We start from the raw sequence: 22,477 nt of genomic DNA on the forward strand, positions 1-22,477 counted from the left end.
ATATTGAAAATGTAAATGCACAGTGTGCACAATTCATAACTAGTATAATGCTGCAATAGCAGGCTGGTGATGGAGTGGCATCCATGCCAGACTTCACGGTGAGTGGTCCGGGTTCGAATCCTGCCAGCTACCTGCACACTTTCCATCCGGCCTCATAAAAAACAAATGCTAAAGAAACAGAAAGGTTGCCAGCCGATGTGCCACATGGCACGGAGAAGAACAACAATATACTGCAATAATCTTCTGCATGATAAATCATTAGGAAGACGGAAAATAGGGTAACATTGCAACATTTAAGGCACTCTTTCAATCAGTTCTTCAAACCAAATTCTTTTGAGGCACTGTCACTCTTCATTTCTCAGAAATCTTGGATAAATTATTTGCTTTATTTCAGCACAACCTGCTATTTTTCATTCAGAGTTTTCAAACTTCAATATAATTCTTTGAGAAAACAGTGTAATCTCTACTGCTTCATTTTTTAGTTCATAGACATAGAAGCATAGAAAACCTACAGCACAATACAGGCCTTTCGGCCCACAAAGTTGTGCCGAACATGTCCCTACCTTAGAAATTACTAGGCTTACCCATAGCCCTCTATTTTTCTAAGCACCATGTACCTATCCAAAAGTCTCTTAAAAGACCCTATCGTATCTGCCTCCACCACCGTTGCCGGCAGCCCATTCCACGCACTCACCACTCTCTGTGTAAAAAACTTATCCGTGACGTCTCCTCTGTACCTTAAACCTGTGCCCTCTTGTGGCAACCATTTCAGCCCTGGGAAAAAGCCTCTTGACTATCCACATGAACAATGCTTCTCATCACCTTATACACCTCTATCAGGTCACCTCTCATCCTCCGTCGCTCCAAAGAGAAAAGGCCGAGTTCACTCAACCTGTTTTCATAAGGCATCCTCCCCAATCCAGGCAACATCCTTGTAAATCTCCTCTGCACCCTTTCTATGGCTTCCACATCCTTCCTGTAGTGAGGCGACCAGAAATAGGCACAGCCCTGGAACTGGCAATGTGATCTGACCCACAGTTATTTCTTACACATTTAATTTGTTTTTAAATTCACGACTTTATTTCAAATTGAACTACAATAAAAGTTTTTGTGTCTAAGTTTGATTTTTCTTTCTTGCTCATCATATGGGAAATTCTAAGTGTAAGCTAACTTAGACATGTTTATAGACAAAATATTAATGAGTATGATTCAGGCATGAATTTCTGGACAATCATGATGCTGTTCACCATTAACTTCACAGAAAAGTTGCCCTTAAAGATCTTGCAGTCATTGTGACGCAAGTTTCCCATTTTCGAATCTCACTTGCTGTCAGGCATTGGTTCCCTGGGGTCTGTGGTGTCTCACTGTGCTGGCTGGGCAACCAATCTCTCTGAAGAATCAAACAGCAAGCCACAGGTTTAAAACTCAGCTTTAACAGATATTGTAAACATTTTACAAAAATGACACAAAATAAGCATTATAACTTCCATGAGATTAATACTGATGCTTGGAAACCAAACAAACTATTTTACAATGTGAGATTTCAAATGTTCAGCAAAGGGAATTACAATCCACATATACACAATTACCCTTTCCCATGAGAAACTGTCAAGCAGGAGTTGCTATTGCCATTCAGCTCCGTGAGTCTGCTCAGCATAAGACACAAGACCATAAAACAGAGGAGCTGAATTAGGCCACTCGGCCCATCGCGTCTGCTGCACCCCCATCACGACTGATTGGTTATTCCTCTCAACCCCATTCTCCTGTCTCCTCCCTGTATCTTTGAATTCCTGACTAACCAAGAACCTACCAACCTCTGCTGTAAATATACTCAATGACTTGGCCACCGCAGCTGTCCACGGCAATGAATTTCAGAGATTCACAACTCTCTGGCCAAAAAATTCCATCTAACAACAGGAATTCTGCAGATGCTAGAAATTCAAGCAACACACATCAAAGTTGCTGGTGAACGCAGCAGGCCAGACAACATCTCTAGGAAGAGGTACAGTCGACGTTTCAGGCTAAGACCCTTCATCAGGACTAACTGAAGGAAGAGTTAGTAAGAGATTTGAAAGTGGGAGGGGGAGATCCAAAATGATAGGAGAAGACAGGAGGGGGAGGGATGGAGCCAAGAGCTGGACAAGTGATTGGCAAAGGGGATATGAGAGGAACATGGGACAGGAGGTCCGGCGAGAAAGACAAGGGGGAGGAACCAGAGGATGGGCAAGGGGTATAGTCAGAGGGACAGAGGGAGAAAAAGGAGAGAGAGAGAAAGAATGTGTGCATAAAAATAAATAACGGATGGGGTACGAGGGGGTGGTGCGGCATTAGCGGAAGTTAGAGAAGTCGATGTTCATGCCATCAGGTTGGTGCCATTTTTACCAAGTTTGTGGACAATACAAGGATAGGTGAAGGGGCAAGTAGTTTTGAGGAAGTAGAAGCTGCAGAAGGACTTAGACAGATTAGAGAATGGGCAAAGAAATGGCAGATGGAATACAGCAGGGGTCCCCAACCTTATTTGCACCATGGACCGGTTTAATATTGACAATATTCTTGCGGACCGGCCGACGGTGGGGGGGGGGTGTGGGTGATGTTCAAGTTCAACAGTGCGTGACAGGGAATGAGGAAAAGTGCAGCTGACTCATAATTTCATATTGCCAAATCATATCGTTTCCTTGCAGCACGGTAGCGCATGCTTTGCGGCCCGGTACCGGACCGCGTCCCGGTGGTTGGGGACCGCGGGAATACAGTGTCAGGATGTGTACGGCCATGCATTGTGGTTAAAAAAATAAAGGGTTGACTATTTTCTAAATGGAGGGAAGATTTAAAAATTCGAAGTACAAAGGGGCTTGGGAGTCCTTGTGCAGGAGTCCCTGAAGGTTAATCTGCAGGTTGAGTCTGTGGTTAGATCCAATGTTTGCATTCATTTCAAGAGGACTGAAATATAAAAGCAAGTAATGATGAGGCATCATAAAACTCTGGCAAAGCCTCACTTGGCGTATTGTAAGCAACTTCAGGCCCTCAGAAAGGATGTGCTGACATTGGAGAGGGTTCAAAGGAGGTTCATGAAAATGATTTCAGGAATTAAAGGTTTGTTGTTTGAGGAGTGTTTGATGGCTCTGGGCCTGTATTCACTGAAATTCAGGAGATTGAGGTGTGACGTCATTGATATCTATTGAATGTTGATAAACCTTGATAGAGTGGGTGTGGAGAAGATGATTTCTATGGTGGGGGATTCTAAGACCAGAGGACACAGCTCCAGAATGGAGGGACATCCTTTCAGAATGAAGATGAGGAGGAATTTCTTTTACTAGAGTGGTGAATCTGTGGAATTCATTACCAAAGGTGGCTGTAGAGGACAAGTCATTGGGTATATTTAAGGCAGATTCTTGATTAATCAGGGCATGAAAGGATACTAGGAGAAGGCAGGAGATTGGGGCTAGAGGGAGAATACGTCAGCCATGATGAAATAGCAGAGCAGACTCATGGGGCCAATCTGCCCCTATATCTCCTGGTCCTATGGTTAACACTTTCATTACCAGAATCTTTTTCGTGAACCTCTCTGGACAGAATGCCAGAATATCTTTTCTTAGATAAGGGGCCCAAAACTGCTCACAATACCCAAGTTCATCTGTCCAATGACTTACAAAGCCTCAATATTACATCCTTTCTCTTCTCCTAGAGCCCCCTCAAAATGAGTGTTAGCATTGCATTTCCCTTACATACCACTGACTCAAACTGCATATTAATCTTTAGGGAACACTGGAAAAGGACTCCCAAGTCCCTTTGCTCCTTGGATTTTTGAATTTTCTTGCTGCTTGGAAAATAGTCTATGTCTTTATTCCCTTTACCGAAGTGCATGACCATACACTTCCATTCACAATACTCCATCTGCCACTTCTTTGCCCATTCTCCCAATCAGTCCAGGACTACATGCCCCTCCACCTATCTTTGTATTGTTATGTACCCCGTAACTGGGTTACCAAACCAGCAGAAATGGACAACTCGTTGGAGTCTGGATTACTAGGAACTAATAAAGTTTTATTAAAGAAATAAGTAACACAGTACTCTAATTATAAGGATATAAATGCAACAGGTTAGCAATGATAATACACACGTGTACACAGAACTAGGGTAATAGGGATCAACCAAGCTCTATCGCAGTCTAGGGGTAAAATGATCAGTCTTAAGTGACGCAGAGTTCAGTTCAGCTTAGTACAGTTCGCCATAATCGCTGTTGTGCTGTTGGGGGTGGGGGGGTGGAATTGCAGTTTGATTCAGGCAGACCTTTGATGTCTTCTCAGTTGGTTTTCGGGCGGAACCTTTTATGTCTTCTATCCCGCTGTGGTCACTGACTGTGACCCCTCCGTTCCAGACACGACTGTTCTTCTGCGGTGAACCTGGCACCCAGGCAAGGGCGGACACACACACCAGGTTCCCACTGATCGTACCTTTACACTCTGTGAGAATATAGCCGGTTCCCGTGAACCGGACCTTCAAACTCCACCAACTTGTGGGGGCACACCGCTCTTCCAGGGCCTCGTTATCTCATGATCTCGTGGTGTCCCGTGCCTTAGCGAACCTGTTCTTTTTATCCCCCTGCTGGGGTATCGTCTGTCCATCAAACTTCAAACAGATCAGGTTCAAAGCAACCAGTCTGTCAATATTCTGAATTGTGTCTCTTTTCCGTTAATCTCTCTCTCCTCTCTCGTTAACATTTTGAACGTTTCTCCATTGTCTCCCTTATCTCTCTCATTAGCATCAATCGTCTGATATCTTGGTTTGGCGTCACACCCCTACACTTCAAGGGATTTTTACTGGGGTAAAAATTATGGGCATGAATACATTATTAGATACACACTAATATACAGGGTCATTAGCTATTTGGCTAATACAGAGAACTTTAAGTTTTCAACACCTTGACAGACAGTCAGCAATCACATTGTCCATTCCTTTTATATGTTTTATTTTATTATCAAATTCCTGTAAGGCCAGGCTCCAACTTAGCAACCTTTTGTTTTTATCCTTCATAGTGGCCAAAAACACTAATGGGTTGTGATCAGTGTAAATTATCAGTGATTTCCGTGCCGGACAAATATAACAAAGGTCGTCCCACACAAACTTCGCATTCTTTGGCAAGAGCTTAGTAGGAGAGAGGGTAATATCTGCAAAGTTTTTGCAAAACTTCCGCTAGTACCTCACCATCCCCAAGAACCTTCTCAGGGCTCTCTTGTCTGTCGGGGTGGGGACTTCAGAGATAGCCCGCACCTTAGCCTGCATCGGTGCCAGCTGCCTCTGTCCTACCTCAAATCCCAGATAAGTGACCTTCGCGTGGCCAATTTCACTTTTTGTGAGGTTCACTGTCAGACTGGCTTCAAACAGCCGTTTAAACAGCTCCTCTACTGCCACTATATGCTCCTCCCACGTGTCACTCCAGACCACTAAATCGTCAATATACACTTTTGCGTTCTTTAGCCCTTTTGTCACTGAATTAATCATCCTATAGGGATGTTGCTTACTAGGCTGACCTGATGTGACAACAACACCATGTACCGGCACTTTGCATCGCTTCGGGACATCCGGACATACGTCTGCGTGCCGGTTAATTAGCTTTCTCAGTGGCTCGCTCTGTTCGGGGGTTAAGGGACAGACCTTATCAGCAAAGTTGGCCAAAACAATAGAGTTCTCCCATCTGGTCGGCACCATACTTATCTTTTCAAAATGGGTTTTCCCCTTATCAGGTGGCACCCTAGCCTCATTAATTTTCGTGATAACACCGACTAGGTCTGCTCACTTATCGTGCCAAGCTGTTAACATATTAATAGGCTGTAACTGTGTCGGCTCACGGCTACAATACTCAATAACATCCTTCCTCATGTTCGGCCAGTAAAACTCTTTCATGATCCTATCGACTGTCTTCCTTACTCCAAAATGTCCACCAAGGGGTATCTTATGGGCCAGGTTAAAAATCTCGCCCCTATAAATTTTCGGCACTACCACCTGGCCCACCACCCCCCATTCCTCATCTGCGGGCACAGTACTTGGTCTCCATTCCCTCATTAGTACTCCCTCCTTCACATAATAGCCCATTGGCTCCCTTTTTAATTCTGCTTCGGAGAGAGCTGTCTCTGTCAAAACCATTAGCTCCTCGTCTCGTTCCTGTGCCTGTATAAATTCTTCCTTGCTAATGATAAGTCTACCTCAACTCCCTCACTTCCTTCCGATCTACCATGCTCCTTCTTCTCACTTTCCAACCCCTCCTGGTACAAGGCTGGTAAAAACATCTCAGCTAAATCTACATTCGCTTTGGCAGCCTTTCTGGACATGCGCCGAGTCACTGCACAAACGGGTTAAACCTGTGAGTCCATGGGTGGGTCCTCAATCCTGGCGGGCTGGCTCGTCAGCTTTACTGCTGAGTACATATTTCCGCTTGCAAGGTCATTACCGAGTAAGACCTCCACGTCTTCCATCGGTAGTTCAGGCCTCACCCCTATCGTGACCGGTCTGGAGACCAAGTCGCTTTTTAGGTGTGTCTGGTGCAAAGGTACTGCTTCAGTCCCTTTCCCAATGCCTTTTATCACACTGACCTCCCCAGTCTCTCGGTCTCTGAACTAAAGTCTAAAACACTCCTTAAGATCAGTGACTGACAAGCTCCAGTGTCTCTCCAGATCCATACTGGAACTGGGTTTGACCCATCCTTCACCGACACCAATCTGGCTGAAATAAACTTCCCACGCCCTTCCTGAACTCTATCAGACCTCTTCTCCCCTACCAGTTTGTTTGCCAGCTCAATACAGCCAGTCGGAGTCGTCGTTTTTCCTTTCCCCGTCTCCTTCTTTGGGGCAAAGCACCTGGACACAAAGTGACAGACTTTCCCACAATTATAGCATACGACCCCAGGAGACTTCCTACCAAACTGCTTCCTGTCTTCCTTATCCTTCTCACTAGTCCCCAGCTTACTTTCTGGCTTTTCCGGCGGACTCTCTCCGCCCTCTCGACTACCCTTGTGGTAGCTTTTACTTGGGGTAAACTTCGCCTTGTGTGTTAACGCGTACTCATCCGCTAACTTAGCAGTTGCGGCTAAGGTTTCTGCCTCTTTCTCATCTAGATAGGGCCTCATACCTTCAGGGACACAACCTTTAAATTGCTCAATCAGTATTAGCTGTAGCAGTGTCATAACCCCCATTGACCCCTTTCGAGGCGCACCAATGCTCACAATACATCTGCATCTCATGGGCAAACTCTAAATACGTGCGGCCCCACTGCTTCCTCTCATTCCGGAACCTCTGCCGGTATGCCTCTGGGACCAACTCATAAATCCTGAGTATCGCCTTTTTCACCACATCATACCTCTGGGCATCTTCTGCGGACAATGCTGAGTAAGCTTGCTGAGCTTTCCCTTTAAGTACGCTCTGAAGCAAAACAGCCCACTTATCCCTCGGCCAGTCCTGACTTGCAGCGACTTCTTCAAAATGTAGAAAGTACCGATCAACATCGGCCTCCTCAAATGGGGGAACCAGCCTAACCTCCTGGGTCGCCCTGAACCCTCCACCTTGGTTCGGCATGCGGCCCTGCGCTCGCGTCATCCTTAACTTCTCCAGCTCAAATTCCCTTTCCTTCTGCTTCTCTCTCTCTTCTCGTTCTAACTGCCTGTCCCTCTCTTCTCGCTCCAGCTGTTTTACTCGGAACTCGTGCTTGTGTCTCAATTTTTCCATCTGCAACTGCAGTGCTTCTCCACCAGGTTTGCCCATAGATACCACCTCCAGCTCCCCTTGGGGAAACACACCTTTAGATACAAAATGCTCAATGATAGCTCTGTGCATCTCCGCTCTCCTCATTGTCGACTTCCCCTTAAAAAGTTTCAACCGTTTGGCAACAGTCGCCAATTCTGATTTCCTGGCATCCTCTAATGCCTCCAAGGTTGGCAACTTTAGAAATTCCTCAATCTCCATTTCTGCTGTTTGCACTTTCTTTCTTTTGGGAATTTTAACCCAATCAATTTACCCAGTCCCAAATTTGGCGTTCAAAATCGCGGACAAGATCCCCACTTATGTTATGTACCCCATAACTGGGTTGCCAAACCAGCAGAAATGGACCACTCGTTGGAGTCTGGATTACTAGGAACTAATAAAGTTTTATTAAAGAACTAAGTAACACAGTACTCTAGTCGTAAGGATATAAATGGAACAGGTTAGCAATGATAATACACACGTGTACACAGAACTAGGGTAATAGGGATCAACCAAGCTCTATCGCAGTCTAGGGGTAAAATGATCAGTCTTAAGTGATGCAGAGTTCAGTTCAGCTGAGTACAGTTCGCAGTAATCGCTGTTGTGCCGTTGGAGAGAGGCGGGGGTGGGGATTGCAGTTTGATTCAGGCAGACCTTTGATGTCTTCTCAGTTGGTTTTTGGGCAGACCCTTTTATGTCTTCTACCCCACTGTGGTCACCGACTGTGACCCCTCCGTTCTGGACACGACCATTCTTCTGCGGTGAACCCGGCACCCAGGCAAGGGCGGACACACACACCAGGTTCCCACCGATCGTACCTTTACACCCTGTGAGTCTATGGTCGGTTCCCGCGAACCGGACCTCCAAACTCCACCAACTTGTGGGGGCACACCGCTCTTCCAGGGCCTCATTATCTCGTGGTGTCCTGTGCCTTAGCGAATCTGTTCTTTTTATCCCCCTGCTGAGGTATCGCCTGTCCATCAAACTTCAAACAGTTCAGGTTCAAAGCAACTGGTCTGTCAATATTCTGAATTGTGTCTCTTTTCCGTTAATCTCTCTCTCCTCTCTCATTAACATTTTGAACGTTTCTCCATTGTCTCCCTTATCTCTCTTATTAGCATCAATCGTCTGATAACTTGGTTTGGTGTCACAGTATCATCTGGAAACTTGGCCAGAAAGCCATTAATTCTATCATCTAAATCGTTGGCATATAACATGAAAATAAGCAGTCCAAATGCCAATGCCTGCAGAACCCCATTTGCCACCCACAGCCAATGAGATAAGCACCCTTTATTCTGAGTCTTTGCCTTCTGCCAAACAGACTATTTTCTATCCATGCTAGTGTCTGTCCAATAATACCATGGACTCTTATCTTGTTAAGAAACCTCATGTGCAGCACCTTGTCAAAGGCCTTCTGAAAATCTAAATAAACAATATCCACTGACTCTCCTTTCACTATTCTGCCTGTTATATCCTCAAAGAATTCCAACAGGTTTGCCAGGCAAGATTTCCCCTTAAGGGAAACATGCTGACTTTGGCCTATTTTATCATGTGCCTCCAAGTACCCCGAAACTTCATCCTTAATAATGGACTTCACCATCTTCCCAACCGCTGGCCTATAACAGGCTAACTGGCCTAACATTTCCTGTCTTCTACCTCCCTCTTTTCTTATAGAGTGGAGTGACATTTGCAATTTTTCAGTCCTCTGGAACCATTTCTGAATCTAGTGATTCTTGAATGATCATTACTAAAGCCTCCACAATCGTGTCATCTACCCTTTTCAGAACACTGGGATGTAGTCCATCTGGTTCAGGTGTCTTATCTACCTTCAGACCTTTTAGCTTCCCAAGCAACTTCTCATCAATAGCAACAACGCTCACTTATGCCCCCGACACTCTTGAATTTCTGGCATACTGCCAGCATCTTCCACAGTGAAGAATGATGCAAAATACATATCAAGTTCATCTGCCATTCCTTTGTCCCACAATACTACCTCTTCAGTATCATTTCCCAGTGGTTCAATATCTACACTCACCTCTTTTTTTTTTAAGGCATATTTGAAAAATCTTTTGATTATCATTTTATATTTTTGGCTAGCTTTTCTCTCCTTATGGTTTTTTTATTGGATTCTGTTGGCTTTTAAAAGCTTACAGATCATCTACCTTCCCACAAATTTTTGCTATATTACATGCCTTTTCTCTTGTGCTTATGCTGTCTTTGACTTCCCTTGTCACCCATCCTCAGTTTAGAGTACTTCTTCATATTTGTAATGTAGCTTTCCTGCACCTTCTGAACTGCCCCCAGAAACTCCAGCCTTTGCTGTTCTGCTAGTGTCCTCTTCAAATCAAGTTTGGCCCTTTCTTCTTTCATGCCTCTGTAATTCCCTTCACTCCACTGTGATGCTGATACATCTGACTTTATCTTTTCCCTCTCAAACTGCAGGGTGAATTCTGTCAGATTATGATCACTGCCTCCCAAGTAATTAATCCTTTACCCTAAACTTCATAATCAAATCTGCTCCATTACATAACATCCAATCCAAAATTGCCTTTCTCTTTGTGAGCTCAAGTTCAAGCTGCTCTAAAAAGCTATTCTGTAGGCATTCTACAGATGCTCTCTCTTGAGATGCAGCACCAGCCTGATTTTCCCCATCTCCCTGCATATTGAAATACCCCATGACTATCATATCACTTATATCAACACTGATTTATTGTCCCTCGCAGACCCATTCTCCGGCCTTCGCCCCTTAACCTTTAATACCCTGACTAATCAAGAACCTATCAACCTCCACTTTAAATATACTCAATGACATGGCCACCACAGTTGTCTGTGGCAATGAATTCCACAGATTCACTATCCTCTGGTTAAAGGAATTCCTCCTCTTCTCTGTTCTAAAGGGACACCTGTCATACTGCATCTTCAGATGCAAACACAAGATCACAGAGACTCAGAAGGGCAAAACAAAACTAGGAATTTTATTAACAAAAAAGACAAAGATAAACAGTGGAACTTACAAGGTCTTGGATAGTTCAGTTAAAACTTCACTAGGCAAGTATCAAGATGGCCAAGCAAACGAGGGACTAGCACTGCCTCTTTAACTGCATTCCACGGCATGAAAGAATCTGTGCCCAGCTGATAAAACTCCAGATTAGTTACAAGCCAGCAAGTAACTTTTCTAATAAGAGACAAAAATCCAAGGATACTTAATTGGACACCCACAAAGTCTTGGAGAATTAATTGGAAGTAATCAAGGACAATTGCAACCTAAATATTACCTAGAAAATACCAAACAAATAACACATTAAAGCCAGAAGTGCAACAAGACAGAACATTATAATTTATAAAATGCTGAGAATACAAAAAAAAACAGCAAACTACTCAGATCCCTCAGAATACTGTACCAATGACCTGAGGTGGTGACAATGTCCCTCTATTCTGAAGCTGTGACCTCTGGTCCTAGACTCATCCAATATACAAAAGAAAAATCATCATCTGAAATTTCTGCAATAAAGCTAGAGGTTCCACACAAAACAGTTAACTCTTAAAACCGTACTACAGCTCAGCATTTTTCACAAGCATACCGGATTTGCCTACCGATTATAACCATTCTCCTTCCAACTGCACTTCAACATTAGACCTCCCCAAAAGTGCAATTTTCCACAAGCTCCTGTTTAGCCAGTCCTTGTGCTGACAGAAGAGAAAATTTGCTGAGGTTCCATTCAAGTAATAGCAGTGTTAGTGGGTTGGAATACAAAACCAGTAAGACAGTCTAAGGAAATTCAGATCTTATTAGATCCTTATTTCCCAAGATTATGACAGAGAATGCGACTCGCACTGTTCTTCATCGTGAGCAGATTCTGACAGAGGTTATACAGACAGCTAACTCCAAGAAGGGGAGTAAAGATAGCAGAGACGGGAATGAAACCAGAAAAGGCCTGAAAAGATCAACAAAATGGCACCATCTGAGAAAGTATGTTTTCTTTTGTCTCCGAGCACTGGGAAAATGTTGTTTTCCAGTTGGTGGGAAAGGGTGTCTAGTATAAAGGAATTGTCTATGAAAGGGTGAATTGAAATTAGTTATTAGGAAGAGTTATTGTCACATTACTTTATTGAGAGGAGCAGGAGACTTCTGATTGATAGTCACTAAGCTCCTGCAGCCCCTGGACTGGAGGTTAAATAATGACTGCAATGTAGTGTTAGCTACTGTAGGTCTGTTCATCATTGCCTTCCTAAAAGTGCAGTCAGAGGACTTTGATATGCTTCATCTTTTTAGGGGGATATCAAGTCAAGTCTCACTTCAGCCTCCTGGTAGGTATGCTCACACACGTGCACATTAGGCAATGTTAGTGCATATTCTGGAGTTATGGAATACAGCAAATATTAATTTCAATTGCAACTAGTCTTCAGACCTGGATATGGATTGTAGATTGAATTTAAAATGCAGCTCAGAACAACGGTCTTCCTGGAACTGTGGATTGGGGTTGATTGGACACCAGGAAACACCCCGTTGACCTGAGATGTCTGCATGAATGCAGCTCAGAGACAGCAGTGATTAACATTTACTTTGCGTGTCTGAAGTGTTGGTATGAAGATCAAGGTGCTTTAAAATTATACTGTATGTAATTCAAGGGAAGCATTATGAATGCATTGTAACAATAGAAAATGTCCTGCTATTACCTTTGATCTTCAGCATATAAGAATGTGATGTAATGTTGGGTCAAGGAGCCTCTCTCCAGAGTGAATCTAAATACTGTCTTAATATCTGAGTAAAGACTTATATATATATGATTCTGCATTTATTTTCCAGTCCGTTTGCAGCAGTAGAACAGGCAAAATACCATAAAGTTGCAATGGAATATAAATCTGTTTTTGTTGAAGACCCAACTGTGTCTCAAATGTGCCCAGTTATGCTTTCCCGGATATAGAACACAGAACATAGAATAGTACAGTGCAGGAACAGGTCCTTCAGACCACGATGCTGTGCCAAACTAATTAAATTAGTCCCTTCTGTCAACACAAGCCCATATCCCTCCATTCCCCACACATTCATGTGGCTATTCAGAATCAGAATCACATTTATTATCACTGGCATGTGTCGTGAAATTTATTAACTTAGCAGCAACAATTCAATGCAATTCATAATATGGGAAAAAAGTTAAAATAAATAAATAAATAAAGCAATTACAGTATGTGCATAGACATCCGATGGTCGTATGAGACCATGGATTTGCGCCCTGGAAGGTTTCCAGGGTGCACAGCTGGGCAAGGTTGTATGACAATAGACAATAGCTGCAGGAGTAGGCCTTTCGGCCCTTCGAGCCAGCACCGCCATTCACTGTGATCATGGCTGATCATCCACAATCAGTATCCAGTTCCTGCCTTATCCCCATAACCTTTGATTCTGCTATCTTTAAGAGCTCTATCCATCTCTTTCTTGAAAGCATCCAGAGACTTGGCCTCCACAGCCTTCTGGGGCAGAGCATTCCATATATCCACCACTCTCTGGGTGAAAAAGTTTTTCCTCAACTCCATTCTAAATGGCCTACCCCTTATTCTTAAACTGTGGCTCCTGGTTCTGGACTCACCCATCAGCGGGAACATGCTTCCTGCCTCCAGCATGTCCAATCCCTTAATAATCTTATATGTTTCAATAAGATCCCCTCTCAGCCTTCTAAATTCCAGAATATACAAGCCCAGTTGCTCCAATCTTTCGACATATGGCAGTCCTGCCATCCCGGGAATTAACCTTGTGAACCTATGCTGCACTCCCTCAATAGCAAGAATGTCCTTCCTCAAATTTGGAGACCAAAACTGCACACAGTACTCCAGGTGTGGTCTCACCAGGGCCCTGTACAACTGCAGAAGGACCTCTTTGCTCTTATACTGAATTCCACTTGTTATGAAGGCCAGCATGCCAGCATGTATGGAAGACGGGCAGCTGCCCATACTGTAAGTCTCTCCTCTCCACACCACTGATGTTGTCCAAGGGAAGGGCATTAGGACCCATACAGCTTGGCACCAGTGTTGTCGCAGAGCAATATGTGGTTAAGTGCCTTGCTCAAGGACACAACATGCTGCCTCAGCCAAGGCTTGAACTAGCGACCTTCAGATCACTAGATGAATGCCTTAACCACTTGACCACACCAACACAGACAGTATATGTATATTGAATAGATTAAAAATTGTGCAAAAACAGAAATAATATGTTATTAAAAAAAGTGAGGTAGTGTTCATGGGTTCAATGCCCATTTAGGAATCGGATGGCAGAGGGGAAGAAGCTGTTCCTGAGTTGCTGAGTGTGTGCCTTCAGGCTTCTGTACCTCCTTCCTGATAGTAACAGTGAGAAAAGGGCATGCCTTGGGTGCTGGAGGTCCTTAATGATGGAAGCTGCCTTTTCGGGACACCACTCCTGGAAGATGTCCTGGGTACTTTGTACCCAAGATGAGCTGACTAAGTTTATGACCCTCTGCAGCTTCTTTCAGTCCTGTGCAGTAGCCCTCCCATACCAGACAGTAATGCAGCCTGTGTTAATGCTCTCCACGGTACATCTATAGAAGATTTTCAGTGTTTTTGATGACATACCAAATCTCTTCAAACTCCTAATGAAGTACAGCCACTGTCTTGCCTTCTTTATAACTGCATCGATATGTTGGGACCAGGTTAGATCCTCAGAGATCTTGACACTCAGGAACTTGAAACTGCTCACTCTCTCCACCTCTGATTCCTCCATGAGGATTGGTATGTGTTCCTTCATCTTACTCTTCCTGAAGTCCACAATCAGCTCTTTCATCTTACTGATGTTGAGTCCCAGGTTGTTGCTGCGACACCACTGCACTAGTTGGCAGATCTCACTCCTGTACGCCCTCTCATCTCCATCTGAGATTCTACCAACAATGGTTGTATCATCAGCAAATTCATAGTATTTGAGCTTTGCCTAGCCACACAGTCAAGGCTATAGACAGAGTAGAGCAGTGGGCTAAGCACCTACCCGTAAGGTGCACCAGTGTTGATGGCCAGTGATATTATCACCAATCCGCACAGATTGTGATCTTCTGGTTACAAAGTCGAGGATCCAATTGCAGAGGGAGGTACAGAGGCCCAGGTTCTGTAACTTCTCAATCTGGATTGTGGGAATGATGGTGATAAATGCTGAGCTATAGTGGACATAGGTGTTTGTATCCTGACATAGGTGTTTGTATTGTCCAGGTGGTCTAAGACCATGTGAAGAGCCATTGAGATTGCATCTGCTGTTGACCTATTGTAATGATAGGCAAATTGCAGTGGATCCAGGTCCTTGCTAAGGCAGGAGTTCAGTCTAGTTATGACCAACCTCCTAAAGCATTTCATCACTGTAGACGTGAGTGCTACAGGGCGATAGTCATTAAGGCAGCTCACATTATTCTTCATAGGCACTGGTATTATTGTTGCCTTTTTGAAGCTAGTGGGAACTTTCACCTGTAATAGTGAGAGGTTGAAAATGTCCTTGAATATTCCCACCAGTTGGTTGGCTCAGTTTTTAGAGCTTTGCCAGGTGCTCCATTGGGACCTTCCACCTTGAAAAGGTTCACCCTCTTTAAAGACAGCCTAAAATTGGCTGAGTCAGAGGTCAGAGATTACAGGGTCACCGGGTGCAGCAGGGATCTTCACAGCTGTAGTTAAATTCTCCCTTTCAAAGCGGGCATAGCAGATGTTGAGTTCACCTAGTTGTGAAGCATAGCTGCCATTCATGCTATTGGGTTTCGCTTTGTAGGAAGTAATGTCTTGCAAAAGCTGCCAGAGTTGCCGTGCATCTGATGTCGCCTCCAACCTCATTCGAAATTGTCTCTTCACCCTTGAAATAGCCGTCTGCAAGTCATACCTGGTTTTCTGGTACAGATCTGGGTTGCCAGACTTGAATGCCACAAATCTAGCAGACGACATACCTCCTGGTTCATCCTCGGCTTTTGGTTTGGGAGTGTACAGTAAGTCTTTGTAGGCACACACTCATTCACACAGGTTTTAATGAAGTCGGTAACAACTGCAGCATACTCATCTAGGTTCGAAGGTGAATCCCTGAATACAGTCCAGTCCACCAACTCAAAGCAGTCCGGTAGGGGGTGCTTCTGTGCTTCCCTTGTCCATACCTTCTTGGTCCTCACTACTGGTGCTGCAGTCTTCAGTCTCTGCCTATACTCAGGGAGTAGAAGTACAGCCAGGTGATCAGACTTCCCAAAGTGAGGGTGTGGAATAGCACGTAGGCATTCTTGGTGGTGGTGTAACAATGGTCCAGTGTGCTGTTTCCTCTGATATTGCAAGTGAGGTGTTGATGGTAATTGTTTAGTGCTTTTTCAGACTGGCCTGGTTAAAATCCCCCAAATTTATGGTGAAGGCATTAAGGTGCATGTTGATCCCATTGTTCAGATCATCCAAAGCCTGATTGACAAGAGCCTCTTAAATGCCTGTCATATTTGCCCCCACAACACTCTCCCTAGTAGGATATTTTAACCACCCAGCATTCTGCATTTAAAAAAAACACTTGTCACACATAACTTCTTTGAACTCGGCTGAACAGAGGAGCACTTTAGTAATAGACTAAGACAACTGCGCTGCTGAAAGAGTGCTATATGAGGTCGTTCTTACTCTCAGCCATTAGGCTCTAAAATAAGTCAACCCAATAGCTGGAAAAGTGATGAACCTGTCCTGTTAGACTGTTTGAGGTAACTTATTTTTTATTATATTTTATTCTTTCTTGCACTTCTTTTAGTATTTGTATATCTGTGCATTTGTAATATTGCTGTGGCTCTGTAATTTCCTTTGGAATCAATAAAGTATCTATCTATGATCAGATGCACTTTCCATAGTAAGGCTGTTGATAAACAAATCAATTAGGCTTACGCCTTGTGTGTATTTATTCATGACCTGCTGTAAGTCTTTCAGGACTTATCCTTTATGTCAGTTACGCCCTTCAGGGCTCATCCTGTTCAGTCAATGGCAGAGCACCAAAGAGTACACTTGGTTTCAGCATTTCTCTCAAGGTCCTTGTGTCCTCAGTACTGTTGAAGGATGGTGCTGGAGCAAGGTTTACTCAATGCGGATTGTAGATAGGGACTCTAATTCAGGTTTTTGATGTGTTCTAGTTTCTAGCTCCAGTTCTAGTCGCTCTTTTTTGTTACTACTTTTGGAAAATTTTTGAATTGAGGTGGCCTGCAGATAAGGAACACTGAACTGAACTGAAATATGCCTTTTGATTTTGTGTTTTATGTTCTGTGTTTTAGCTTTTTGCTTGGGTTCTATTTACATATTTTTTTGCGTGTGGTGGGGGGGAGGAATGGTTTGATGTTTGATGTTGGCTCTGTGGTTTTTCTTTGTTTCATGGTTGTATACTACATACAGACTTTGATAATAAATGTACTTTGAATCTTTGAAGTTTATTCAACAGAGGGAAGCACTGATTCGTCAGATGAATGAAGGCAGTAGGTGGAAATCAGGAGTTTTACTTGTCCAAATCTGACTTGATGTCTTTATGGTATCTAGAGGACTCCTAGGGCTACTCCCCCTGCCTGTACAGCACTGTGGATTCACCCCGCCAGAGCAACGAGGCATACAGAGGGTTGCAATGGAAAGGTCTGACACAGTAAATCTACAGTGCAAGGAATAGTGCATCTTCCAGTTGGAAATTTAAACAAACTTCTGATCTCAGTGTTTCAGATCCTGACCTCTGCTTCCATTTTATCAGACCTGGGAAAGCTGATAATTGCTCTGTCATTGCCACACCTTTAAAATCCTTCTACTTATCCACTGGAGTTATAACTATCCACTTTCCTGCACGAGCGACCTGCACCCTGCAGCTGCAGTAACATACAGTACATATCATGAGATGGGTGTTAATTCACTTCAGATGACTCCAAAAATTATTCGGAGTTTATTGAATTAATTACCTCGAAAACTTGTGAGAAACAGTTCTTCTGGACTTCTATTTGTAAATTACGCATGGTTGTTTAAAATCAGATGACATTGCTTTCTTCCCATCGGCAATAAAATTAAGGCATTCACATTGAGAGGTACTTTTCAACATCTTCCCAGAATCCCATGAGAGAAAAGAACATGACCTAATCTATTTATTTGTTTCAGAAATACATGTGGATAATATAATTATTAAGTAACCTCATGATAATCATGTACAATTCATTCCATTAATAATGTTGAACTCAGTGCATCTAGTAATGCCTATTTATTACTCCCATTAAATTACCACCTTATATAATTTTCAGAAACTGTTTATGAAAACAACTCACTAGAAGTTAAACTTGTGATATAATTCATCTCTGTAATCTCTGAGCTAATTGAAAATAATGCCAGGACTCCTAATCTAAATTTATGATATTTAAAAGCCTTGGATCAGTATGAATATTCCAATGTAGAGTTGAAACTTTGTGGAGTTCGCTGAGTGTATCCAGTAACTAAGAATCAATAAGTACGAAGAACCATATGATCAACTGCAATTCAATTGCAAATAAGTCTGTATGGAACCATTTCTGATCAGTTAAGACACAAAAAAACTTTATATTTTTATAAAAAGTGAACAGCAGCTGCAGTTGTTCCTCTCCCAAACTATGGCAAGAGATGAAATGTCAACAAGCTGAAATGCTAACTCTGCAAACTCAAACTCTGTCAAGAGCGGAGCCAGAATCAAGGATGCCACTGAGCGGTAGCAGAGTATTCTGAAAAGGGGAGGGTGAATAGCCAGAGGTCGTGGCCCAGTGACATGGTTGGGAAGAGGGATGGGGCCATGTAGTAAGAAATCAGAGAGCCTGCGAAGAGGTAAAAATGCAGAATGTCACAGCTAGTGGTCTGAGGACTACTGGCAGCGCCACATACAAGTGAATACAGGTGTGGGAAGACGGAGCAATTAAATCTGTGTCTGGAGGTATAGACTGAGATTGGATGGCCAAATAACCAAAGCTTCAGTGGCAAAGGAGGTGCAATTTGGGAACACTGGATGTAATTCATCAAGTTTTAAGGTAGTTAGTGATGACTTGCAGCAGACTGAAAAGCTTGCGCATGTAGATGTTAAGAAAGAGGATGTGCTAGAGCTTTTGGAAAGCATCAAGCTGGTAAGTCGCGGGGACCGGATGAGATGTACCGCAGGCTACTGTGGGAGGCAAGGGAGGAGATTACTGAGCCTCTGGCAATGATCTTTGCATCATCAATGGGGAAGGGAGAGGTTCCGGAGGATTGGAGGGTTGCAGATGCTGTTCCTTTATTCAAGAAAGGGAGTAGAGATAGCCCAGGAAATTATAGACCAGTGAGTCTTACCTCAGTGGTTGGTAAGTTGGTGGAGAAGATCCTGAGAGGCAGGATTTATGAACATTTGGGGAGGTATAATATGATTAGGAATAGTCAGCATGGCTTTGTCAAGGGCAGGTCATGCCTTATGAACCTGATTGAATTTCTTGAGAATGTGACTAAACACATTGATGAAGGAAGAGCAGTAGATGTAGAGTATATGGATTTCAGCAAGGCATTTGATAAGGTACCCCGTACAAGGCTTATTGAGAAAGTAAGGAGGTATGGGATCCAAGGGGACATAGCTTTGTGGATCCAGAACTGGCTTGCCCACAGAAGGCAAAGAGTGGTTGTAGGCGGGTCGTATTCTGCATGGAGGTCAGTCACCAGTGGAGCGCCTCAGGGATCTGTTCTGTGACCCATACTCTTTGTGATTTTTATAAATGACCTGGATGAGGAAGTGAAGGGATGGGTCAATAAGTTTGCTGATGACACAAAGGTTGGAGGTGTTATGGATAGTGTGGAGGGCTGTCACAGGTTACAGCAGGACATTGATAGGATGCAAAACTGGACTGAGAAGTGGCAGATGGAGTTCAACCCAGATAAGTGCGAAGTGGTTCATTTTGGTAGGTCAAATATGATGGCAGAATATAGCATTAATGATAAGACTTCTTGGCAGTGTGGAGGATCAGAGGGATCTTAGGGATCGAGTCCATTGGATACTCAAAGCAGCTGCGCAGGTTGACTCTGTGGTTAAGAAGGTGTATGGTGCATTGGCCTTCATCAATCGTGGAATTAAATTTAGGAGCTGAGAGGTAATGTTGCAGCAATATAGGACCCTTTTCAGACCCCACTTGGAGTACTGTGCTCATTTCTGGTCGCCTCACTACAGGAAGGATGTGGAAGCCATAGAAAGGGTGCAGAGGAGATTTACAAGGATGTTGCCTGGATTGAGGAGCATGCCTTATGAGAATAGGTTGAGTGAATTCGGCCTTTTCTCCTTGGAGCGACGGAGGATGAGAGGTGACCTGATAAAGGTTGTATAAGATGATGAGAGGCATTGATTGTGTGGATAGTCAGAGGCTTTTTCCCAGGGGTGAAATGGTTGCCACAAGAAGACACAAGTTTAAGGTGCTGGGGAGTAGGTACAGAGGAGATGTCGGGGTAAGTTTTTTACTCAGAGAGTGGTGAGTGCGTGGAATGGGCTGCCAGCAACAGTGGTGGAGGCAGATATGATAGGGTCTTTTAAGAGACTTTTGGATAGGTACATGGAGCTTAGAAAAATGGAGGGCTATGGGTAAGCCTAGTAATTTCTAAGGTAGGGACATGTTCGGCACAACTTTGTGGGCCAAAGGGCCTGTATTGTTCTGTAGGTTTTCTATGTTTCTAGTTATGAATAAAGAAAAGACTGATCCTCAAGAGAAATGCAGAACAAGAGGAGGTTAATTACAACAGTATTAGTTAAGAACTAAGAAATTAGATTGGAATCGGCTATTTAAGGGTAAAGCCATATCTGATGTGTGGGAGTCTTTTGAATGCCAGTTAAACAGAGTTAGCTTGTACTTTGAGGATGAAAGATTAGAATGACAAAGTTCAGGAGTCTTGGACAGCTAGTGGTACTCTAAGTTTAGTCAAAAAGGAAAAGGACGCATGTGTAAGGAACTTAGCATGTCAGGCAACATCTATGGGGAGGAATAATGTGTCAACATTTTTGGCTGAACTGCTTCATGAGGACTGAAAAGGAAGGGGAAAGAAATCAGAAAAAGGGGAGAGGTAGGAATTACTGGAAGTTAGAGAAGTCGATGTTCATGCCATCAGGTTGGAGGCTACCCAGACAAAATATGAGGTGTTGTTCCTCCACCCTGAGAGTGGCTTCATCATGGCAGTAGTGGTGGCCATGAATTAACATGTCAGAATGGGAATGGGAAGTGGAAATAAAATGGTTGGCCACGGGATATCCTCCCCATTGCGAATGGAGCTGAGGTGCTCAAGAAAGCAGTCACCCAGTCTATATTGGTTCTTTTGGAGTTTCTTGTTTTGTTTTGTGGTAAGGAGGTGAATCTCAAAGTTGTATAATGAATACATACTTTGATAATAAATGTACTTTGAACTTTGAACATTGAACCAATGTAGAGGAGGCTGCATATAGATGGCCCTGACAGAGTTGCAGGTGAAGTGTTGTCTCGCCTGGAAGGACTATTTGGGGCCCTGAATTGTGGTGAGGGAAGGGTTAATGGGCAAGTGTGGCAATTGTTCTGCTTGCAGGTTAAGTGCAAGGAAGGAGTTCAGTGGAGGGGCACGAGTGGACAAGGGAATCACGGAGAAAACAATCCCTGCACAAAGTGGAGAGTGGGGTAGTGGGGAGGTTGAGATGTGTTTGGTGGTAGGATCCCATGGAAGATGGCAGAAGTTGTAGCGAATGATGTGCTGGAAGCGGAGGCCCATGGGGTGGTTCACTGATCATTAGGGAGAGATGGGATCTTTCTGAGAATATAGTGGAAGTAGGTGAGCAATTTGCTGGGGCCGTGAGAGAGATCGTTGTATCTTTCTCAGCCATGGGGGTGAGGTGCCATTAGACTGGAAAATAGCCAATGTTGTTCCTTTGTTTAAGAAGACTAACAGGAGACAAATTAGAAAATTATTAGCTGACAAGCTTTACATCAGTGGTAGGGAAGTGATTGGAAAAGATTCTAAGGGACAGGATTTGTTGACATTTGGAAAAGCATGGACATTATGGATAGTCAGCATGGCGTTCTTTAGGGGCGGTCCTACCTTCCAGACCCGATTGAGTTTTTTTGAGTAAGTGACGAAGATGATTGATAAGAGTAGAACCATGGATGGTATCCATGTGGACTTTGGTAAAGCACTTGACAAGTTCAAAATGTCTAGTCAAGACATTTGCCTGGAGTGCACTGCTAGGGGAGGTGCAAGATAGCAAAGTTTAAGAGACATTTAGACAGGCACAGGAATGGAGAGTATTCTGGAAGGATAGAGACCATGTCCAAGCAGATGGGGTAAGGTTAGCTTGCCAACATAGTCTGTGCAGATTGTGGGTTGAAGGACCTGATCCTGACCTGTAGTGTTTTATGTCCTTTATATTCAAGTTAAAAAGATGAGCTTTGTTTAGCTTTACTTGTCATAGGTACATCAAAATATCAAAACATACCGTGATACATAGGATGCCTCGGTAGCATAGCAATTAGTATGATGCTGTTACAGCTCGGGGCATTGGAGTTCAGAGTTAATTTCTGATGCCATCAGTAAGGAGTTTATACGTCCACCCTGTGAACAAGTTGGATTCCTCTCACGTTCCAAGGACGTATCGGTTAGAAGGTTAAGTGATGATGGCAGATTGTCCTGTGACTCAGCTAGCATTCAGTTGCTGGGTTGCTGGGTGGTGCAGCTCGTTGGGCTGGACGGTCAACGATCAACACAGTCTGAGCATGTGCTAGGGGCAGGAGCAAGTGTCACTACGCTTCCAG

The sequence above is a fragment of the Mobula hypostoma genome, chromosome 4 (genome assembly GCF_963921235.1).
Source record: "Mobula hypostoma chromosome 4, sMobHyp1.1, whole genome shotgun sequence".
In the NCBI taxonomy this organism is placed as follows: Eukaryota; Metazoa; Chordata; class Chondrichthyes; order Myliobatiformes; family Myliobatidae; genus Mobula; species Mobula hypostoma.